Here is an 8,194-nt window from a genome sequence, read left to right on the forward strand (position 1 = left end):
ATAAATAAATAAATAAATAAATTGCAGAGGCTCAGCAGGTAAAGGCACTTCCTGTCAAACGGACAATTCCAGTTTAATCAGGGACCTACACGGTAGAGAACCAGCTCCCGTAAGTTGTCCTCTGACCTCCACACGTGCACAGTGACACCCGTGTGCACACGTGTACACACACAAATATATAATTTGTTTTGTTTTTATTCCAGACAAGGTTTCTCTCTCTGTGTAGCCCTGGCTACCCTCAAACTCACAGATCTGCCTGCCTCTGCCTCCAGGATCAATCATCTTTCTTCTTAGGCCCCACTGCACCCTCTCCCAGCCACACAGGGGTCCTCACCTGACCGACCACCAGAGCAGCTCCTGCCGCGGCCCTGCACAAGAGACCCACATCCACAATTCAGTTCTGAGCAACAGAGCAGCAGCTCGCAGCCTCTGGCCCTACTACCCCAACTCCAGAGGCCTTGCACTGAGACCCACCACCTCACCCCTACTAAATACCAACAGAAACGGGCGCACAAAGGGCAAATTACGGTTCTTAACAAGACGCTGCTGCTCAAGTAGCAGCCGCCAACCCGCTCATAGGCTATTTAACATATTTAACATATACCATGCTTTTGAAGAGGAAGCTGTCCTCCATACATGCACCTCATGCTTGCTCATACTGAGACACAATTTTTGAGACGGGATCTCTCACTATGTAGTCGCGGCTGGCCTGAAACTCACAGAGTTCCACCTGCCTCTACTTCCCCAGTGCTGCTGTTAAAGGTGCCCGCAACCATACTCGGCTATGAACCTAAATTGGCCTTGAATGGTGGACTGGCTAGTTTTGTGTGACAACTTGAACCAAACCAGAGTCATCAGGGGAAGAAGTCTCAGTTGAGGAAATGCCTCCTTGAGATCCAGCTGTAAAGCATTTTCGTCCATGGTGGGTGGGCCACTGGGCTGGTTGTCATCGTGTTCCCCCACACACACCCGGTTCTTTAAAGATGCAGATGTAGCAAAGTCAGTAAGCAGTACCTTCCAGGGCCTCTGCACCAGCTCCTGCCTCCAGGATCCTGCCCCGTTTGAGTTCCTGTCCTGACTTCCTTCAGTGACAGCAATGTTGAAGTATAAGCCAAAAAAAACCGTCCCCAACTTGAAAACTCTAAGACAACTGGGAATCCTCCTGCCTCCACTTTCCAAGTGCCAAGGTTACGGCGAGTGCTGCCATCTTAGTTCTGCTTCTCACTTCACTTCTGATAATTGGTTTCTTAAAAAAAAAATTTTTACTTTTGCCGGCTGAGTGCTGGGATTAAAGGCAAGAGCCACCACACCCAGCTTAATCTATGTATTTACAGGTGTGGTGGCATATGAGCCTTTAATCTCAGCACTCGGAGTAGAGGCAGGTGGACCTCTGTGCAGTCAAAGTAGCCTGGTCTACACTAGCAGTTGTGTGGGACAACCCGTGAGACCTCTTTTTAAAATAAACAAGCCTACTGGGAATATCTGGGCCATGGGATTGAGTTATTTTTGTTTGTTTTTTATATATATACTTGTTCATTTTTTTAAAAACTTAATTAGGATCAGGTGGTGGTGGTGCACGCCTTTAATCCCAGCACTTGGGAGGCAGAAGCAAACAGATCTATGTGAGTTCGAGGCCAGAGCCTGGTCTACAGGAGCTAGTTCCAGAACGGCACCAAAGCTACAGAGAAACCTTGGCAAAAAAAAAAAAAAACAAAACCCAGGACCTGGTGTGAGCTCACCTACACTCTGCACCCCACTGCACCCCAGCACTGCCATCAACAGTGCAAACTGTAAACAGTGTGTGCTTATCTGCACTCACTCACTTTTTCCTTCTTTTGTTTAAACCAGTATTGCATGCACACGTACGCACTTTTGTAATTAATTTATCGGGGAAACAAACACCAGAAAATGTCATATTTTGTCTCAAAACACCCCTGCTCTCCCTAGTGACTTCTAAACACTGAGCCCATTCAGGTCACCCAGGCAGGAGGGACCCGGTCCCTCCCAGACAGGCCTGTATTTTCTGTCCTTGTGGGAACAGAGCTGTTCTTTAAGCTCTGGACAGTCTGTAAACACCACCTGCCCAAAAAGCTCCGTGGAACACAAAGAGACCTGGGAAAGGGCGCTGGCCACAGACCCCTTCTCCTATCCAATCATCCATACAAAGCCACGCCCCAAGGCATGCTGGGAGGTGGAGCACTTAGAGAATGTCCATATTCGAATGGCCTCAGTACCCATCTCAACATAAAACACCCCGGGCTTCAGCATACTACTTCCAAGTGGGTGCTTATTTCAATTCTGCCAAACTGCAGACCACCACCCCAACTTTCCCAGGCTGACTTTAGCCTGACTCTGGGCTCATGGCACTTACAGGTGACCACAGAGTGCATTTACACAGGAAACAACAGCACACACCCGTGGTAGCTGTGCACTACAGAGAAATGGATGAAGAAAATGTAGTCCATGTGCACGCAGAAAAGTGTGAGGGGAGGGGTGGGGCAGCCTCTCGTGTGTGTGTGTGTGTGTGTGTGTGTGTGTGTGTGTGTGTGTGTGTGTGTGTGGTGCTCAAGAGGACGACTCTGGAGGCTTGGTTCTCTCCTAGTTTTACCTGGATTTGAACTCAGGTCCTCAGGCTTGCACTGTCAGGTAGCAAGCACTTTTACATGCTGGGCCATCTGGCCATCCTACTGTTCGTTTTTAAGGCAGGGTCTGGCTCTGCAGCCCAGACTACAATGAAATTCTTGATCCTCCTGTCTCAGCCTCAGAAAGCTCAGAAACACTACAACATGGAATGAGCCTTGCGAGCATGCTAATAAAGTTGGCCAGGAATAAAATGAACTGTGGGTTATCCTGTTTATACAAGGTGCCCAGAATGGCCAAACTCAGACACAAAGCAGGCTGGCGGCTGCCTGACGATGCAGGGAGGAAGAGGAAGTGTCAGTTCAAAATGACGGGCCTGGAGATGGCTGGTAGTGAGTGTGTGTCCCGGTCACCAGACCTCATGCCACTGACCTGGACACTCACAAACAATGAATTTTTAGCACAATAAAAACTGCTTAGGGGCTGACATGGTGGTGTGTAGAGTGCCTGCTGCACACGCATGAAAAGCATAAAAGCTAAGAGAGCTTGGCGGTCCACCTGCACCTGGTAGCTCGATTAGCCATATCGGTGAGTTCTGGGTTCAATGGCTGTGCCACCACACATACGGTGGAGAGCGACCCAGGAAAACACCAAACTCAACTGCAAGCCTCCACGAGCATGCGCACATCCATGTGCATACGCATACACTGTACCCACACACACAAAATAAAACAAAAATTATTTTAAAACTTTGTTTACAATTGTTAAAAGTGAAATAAGGAAAAGCAGAACCAAGATGGTAGCACACACTGTAATCTCGGTACCTGGGAAGAGGAGGCAGGCAGGTTGCCAGGTCGAGGCCCTCTGGGACTGCAAGGTGGCCAGTACCTTTAATCACCAGCACTCAGGCAGTGGAAAAGGCAAAATCTCTGTGAGATTTGGGGATTTCTGTTGCTTGTTTTGGTTTGTTTTTTTGTATTTTCAAGACAGGGTTTCTTCTCTGTGTAACCCTGGCTATCCTGGAAATCGCTTTGTAGATCAGGCTGGCCATGCTCTCCAAGAGATCTGCTTGGGATTAAAGAGATCTGCTGGAATTAAAGGCTTATACCACCATGCCTAGTTCTGTGAGTTTGAAGCCAGCCAGGGCTACACTGCTTATTCCAGGCCTCATCAGAGTGCTACAAAGAGAGACTCTCTCAAACAGAAACCACTACCCACTCCACCCCACCCCACCCCTGGGGAGGCGGTGGCTCACAACTTCAATCCAAACAGACCAAAAAAAGAAAGTAATGACAGGTTGGGGCGGTCCCCAAAGTCTCTTGGGAGGGGCTTCCTGCCATACCGCCAGAACAATTGGAGGTTTGAGACAAGTGCCCTGTCTACACTCCATCCAGTCTGTGATGAAGCCCCTGAACCAGGGACTGGAGAGATGGGGAAGCATTAAGATAGGCTCCCAGCCCCCACGTCAGGCTGCTAACAATCACCTGTAATTCCAGCTCCAGGGCACCCAACACCCTTTCCTGAACTCTGCGAGCACTGCAGTCCTGTACACATACCCACATACACATAATTAAACAAAATAAACCTTAAAAAATAAAATGCCCCTGTTCCAGATAGAGCCACCCAGAACCTGAGGAAGAGGAAGGTCAGACTAAAAACTCCAGAAGAAAACCAGAACAGTCCTCACACCCTTTGACCTCAGAAATCCCACCGCGGGAGTGATAGCCAGAGATAAGAACAGAGAGGAATGTCTTGGGGGTGGGGGAGTGAGTAACAACCAAATTGCCTAACAAATTGCAAGATTAAATAAATCCCGGCAGATGCGGATGCATGAAATACAACACTCAGAGGAAGAACCAAGCTGTCACTGTGCACAGTGTATGTGGAATGTTCTGGGTGTGAGGATGCCAACATATATTCCTGTTGGTTCTCCAGTCTAGGGGCGAGGAGAGATAGTTTGCATCCCTATTTCCTCATTAATCCTTCTCAGTGTTCTCTAATTTTTTTCCTCAGGAATTTCACTTTAATCATAGGGTTTGGAAACGCTATTTTAAAGGGCCTTACACAATGGCAGGGAAAGAAGTGACCACGGAGTATCTGATGCAGGATGGGAGAACTGAAAACGTAATCAACTCGGCTTCTCCCAACACCTCAGCTTCTCCTGCACCACAGAGAAAGGCGGCAATGGTCCGGAAGGAGGACCAAGACTGGCTGCAGAGAAGCACAGAGGCAAACACTTCAGACAACAGGTACACAATCGAGGTGGACTTCACCCTGCGTGGCCAGCCACCTCCACTGCACGAGCCGCTTCACAGGCCAGCACTGCTACAGCACTGGAGAAGGTCTGGAAATCACACTTCTCAGCTAGCACAGGATTAAAAAAAAAAAGTGCAGTTGAGAACAAAGCTCAAGCGAGGCTTCCGACTCAAGTCACCAAGGCAAACACCCTCCTGGCACACAGATTTCCCGCGGGCCCGCTGGTGCAAACAGTGTCATCACCTGCGGTGGGACCCAGGTTTGCCAGCTCCCAGGTGAGGAGGCCAAAGGGGGCCCTGTGAGACCTAAAGGCTCATCGTAAACAATATTCCTGCTCTGGAAAGCTGACCGACCACCTTTCTCCAAGGCTTCCAGCATCACACAACACAGGCCCAGTGTGGCCCCATCCAAATGATCCCCAGTCTAGCAAACCCAAATAATAAAACACTAATAAACACTGAGGTGCGAGAGATGGCTCCTGGGAAGGGTGACCAACAACAACGACAGCCTGACTTTGAATATAAGGAGAGAAACCAACTCCCACAGGTTGCCTAGGACCACCACTAAGGGTACCATGGGACATGAACAGACACACACAATAAATACAATTGACTATGATTTGGAAAAAAAAAATGGCCTTAGACTTACTAAGTCCTGCCATTGCATACAATATTCATTTCAAAACCAAAAGTAACAAGCTCACAGTACAAAACCCAGCAGCATCTGCTGGCCATTTTCTTCCTTCCTTCTTTTTCTAAGAGAAAAATGTTTTAAGGTCTGCTTTGGGCAGGCCCTATTAATACCTGCTAGCCTGTAACACGATCCGGACATGTGACAGCACAGGAGCCTCGGTATGCAATTCAGAAAGACATGCACTGGTCCTCCCAGCCTATTCCGGTTTAAAATAGAAACAAACACCAAAATGCTCGATCTTAAATGGTAGAACGAACAACGGGAGTGGAACCCACAGCCACTGGCAACCTGAGTTGATACTTTGTGTAAGGAAAGAGGGGGGAAAGCTTAAAGTATAATAAAATAATCTTTCAGAGAAAAGGTGGGGTGTGTGTGTGTGTGTGTGTGTATCAAACTGGATGGAGGACGGTTAAGAGGCCAAACAAAAATCCCTCAGCAAAGCCCAAGGCTCAGGAGCCAGTTCTGACCGGCCATTCCAGAAACTCCACTTTCCAAGGCTTTTGACTGTAAATGCCCTGGGATTTCCCCTCACCCATTCCAAGCCAGTGAAGAGTGCGGAGGGCAAGAGCAGGCCCCACCAGGGTGCCGGCACAAGCAGCACAACGAATTCAAGCTTGGAGGCAGGGACAGCAGACTCTGTCTTCCCTGACACAGAAGGCTAGGACCAGACCAGTGAAGGAGGCCAAACACAGACCTGCCGAAAGGCAGGGGAATAAAGGGCCTGGAGAGGGCATGGAAGTTCCTTAAATAAGATGATTAAGCCAAACCAAGTGAGACAATCCCCCCCCACCCCCTCCCGGATGCAAGTCACTGTTTATCCAAAGGGGACGAAGGGGTTACTCAGGGCTAGTCCAAGAGGCAAGCTAGGCCTCAGTCACCACTCAGTGAGACAAATACTGGTTCCCTCCCACCCTCCGTGTATTATCCTCCGTCCTTCCACGGTCTCCCAGCCACCTCGGAATCTGGCTGGGCTCCCTCGGTCTTCTAAACCAGCCCACTGCTTTTAGGCACGAGGGTAATACAGAGACTATCAAAACGGTCACCACCGCAGAAGACACAACAGAAGGACAAAAGCAAGGAATTAAAAGGGACCAATACAACCAAGGAACCACAAGAACATGCATGCGTACCACCTTCCCACCGATGGACACGCTCTGCTGTTGAATCTTACCTGCGGCTCCCACGAGATGCACGAGCAGCCGTAATTATTCCCATTTTATAGATGCAAGAGCTGGGGCTCAGAGACTTAAGTAACTCAAGGGTACCTGAGCAGGGCTCCAAAGGCTCACTTGCCTGAACAAGCTGAAGGCTCCCAAACAATTACTTGCCTATCCCCAAGGAAGGCTGTTACCTTCCCAGGGTTCCAGCCCTATGAAACCCGGCAACCACTACGAAGGCCCTGCACTAGAGAGACAGCAGGTTCTTGTGGGCTACACATGCCTTCCCAAGCTCATTCCCCACAGAAGCCCACACTGACCAAGCACCTAAATAACGTGGGTATTTTGTTAGGTTTTCACGATGTGGCCAGGCTGACCTGGAACTCCTACACACCACCCAATGTTTTGCATCCCTTCTCCAATGTCGCCACTCCAAAGTCAGCACCTGTGGCACGCTCCGGCATGGATGACACCACAAGTGGCCAACCTTCTATCCTAGGTTGACAACACCGTAACCATAGAGCACCGACCGCATGCCAAGTCATGTCTCCCTGGGTTTGGAGGTGGTGGTAGCGGGTATCCCATTCTACAGCCCGTACCCCTCAGGTCCCAGCTTGCAGCACGACGGTGCAGACATTACGATACAATACGAGCCCCTGCAGTTGTACTGCCACGAAAAGACGCCAAGGCTTCAAACGGACGGACTGAAAGCCCAAAGGAGATGTATAAAATAGACAACACACTGAAAATACACGCTAACCTTTCCAGGAAAGAAAACCGTAAATTTTAACTGTGCTGCAAAAGACAGGCGTTTATAAAGGCTTCTTCTCCCAGGCAGCCATTTAGCAAATGACACACTCCGGAGAGCATCGGCGCCCCCCTTCTCCCACTTCCTTCAAGCTCACCATTGCCTGGAGGGGCAGGGGGGGGACACCTATTCTTGCCTAACAGTGGATTTCGTCTCCTCACGATATTTACAAAGAAAGGAAAGCAGCGTCCACTTTTGTGCAGGCAGAACCTCTCCAAAGAGGCCCACCACCTCAACAGGGCTGCGTTTCTCTCTTAAAAGGTAGGCGAAGAAAAAAACAAAAAAAATCATCAATCTAGCAGGCCCAGAGCAGCGACATCCTGTTTATTAGCAAACATTTTTAGCTGCGGCTCCGGGTGCCCTGAAAACACCACCCCACTTCCCGCAGCCGAACCCACCCGAGCCGGGGCGGCGCTCGGCCTGCAGTTCCTGGCGGCCTCGGGTCCCGCGTCCCCCGCCTCGGCCTACGAGGCCGCTGTCCCCGGGTGCAGGAGAGCCCTCCGCGGACCCCGACCGCGATCCGATCCCGGCCCCGCCCGGCCCGCCGTCCTCCCGCCCTGGCCGCGGACACACAACAATGGCGAGCTGCAGAGCGCCGACCAGGCCGCAGCCCCGAGCCCGCCGCAGCGCACGGCAATGGAGACAAAGCGCAGCCCAGGCCCCGGCCCACCTGGTCTGCGTCCGCGAGCGACGGGCCCGG

The 8,194-nt window shown here is 50.4% G+C and overlaps 1 protein-coding gene across 7 annotated transcripts in view; it reads right to left on the reverse strand.

The window, feature by feature from the left end:
- The window catches only part of Prrc2b (proline rich coiled-coil 2B), an 82,620-nt gene extending 74,426 nt beyond the window's left edge, over positions 1-8,194 (reverse strand). For 6 of the 7 annotated variants that reach the window (XM_026777906.1, XM_005346086.2, XM_013345849.1 and 3 more), the window contains exon 1: positions 8,165-8,194. The gene's annotated coding sequence lies outside the window, so the exon portion shown is untranslated. The other variant, XM_026777897.1, reaches the window with a different exon arrangement.

Source organism: Microtus ochrogaster, chromosome 4 (assembly GCF_000317375.1).
Source record: "Microtus ochrogaster isolate Prairie Vole_2 chromosome 4, MicOch1.0, whole genome shotgun sequence".
NCBI classification, from domain to species: Eukaryota; Metazoa; Chordata; class Mammalia; order Rodentia; family Cricetidae; genus Microtus; species Microtus ochrogaster.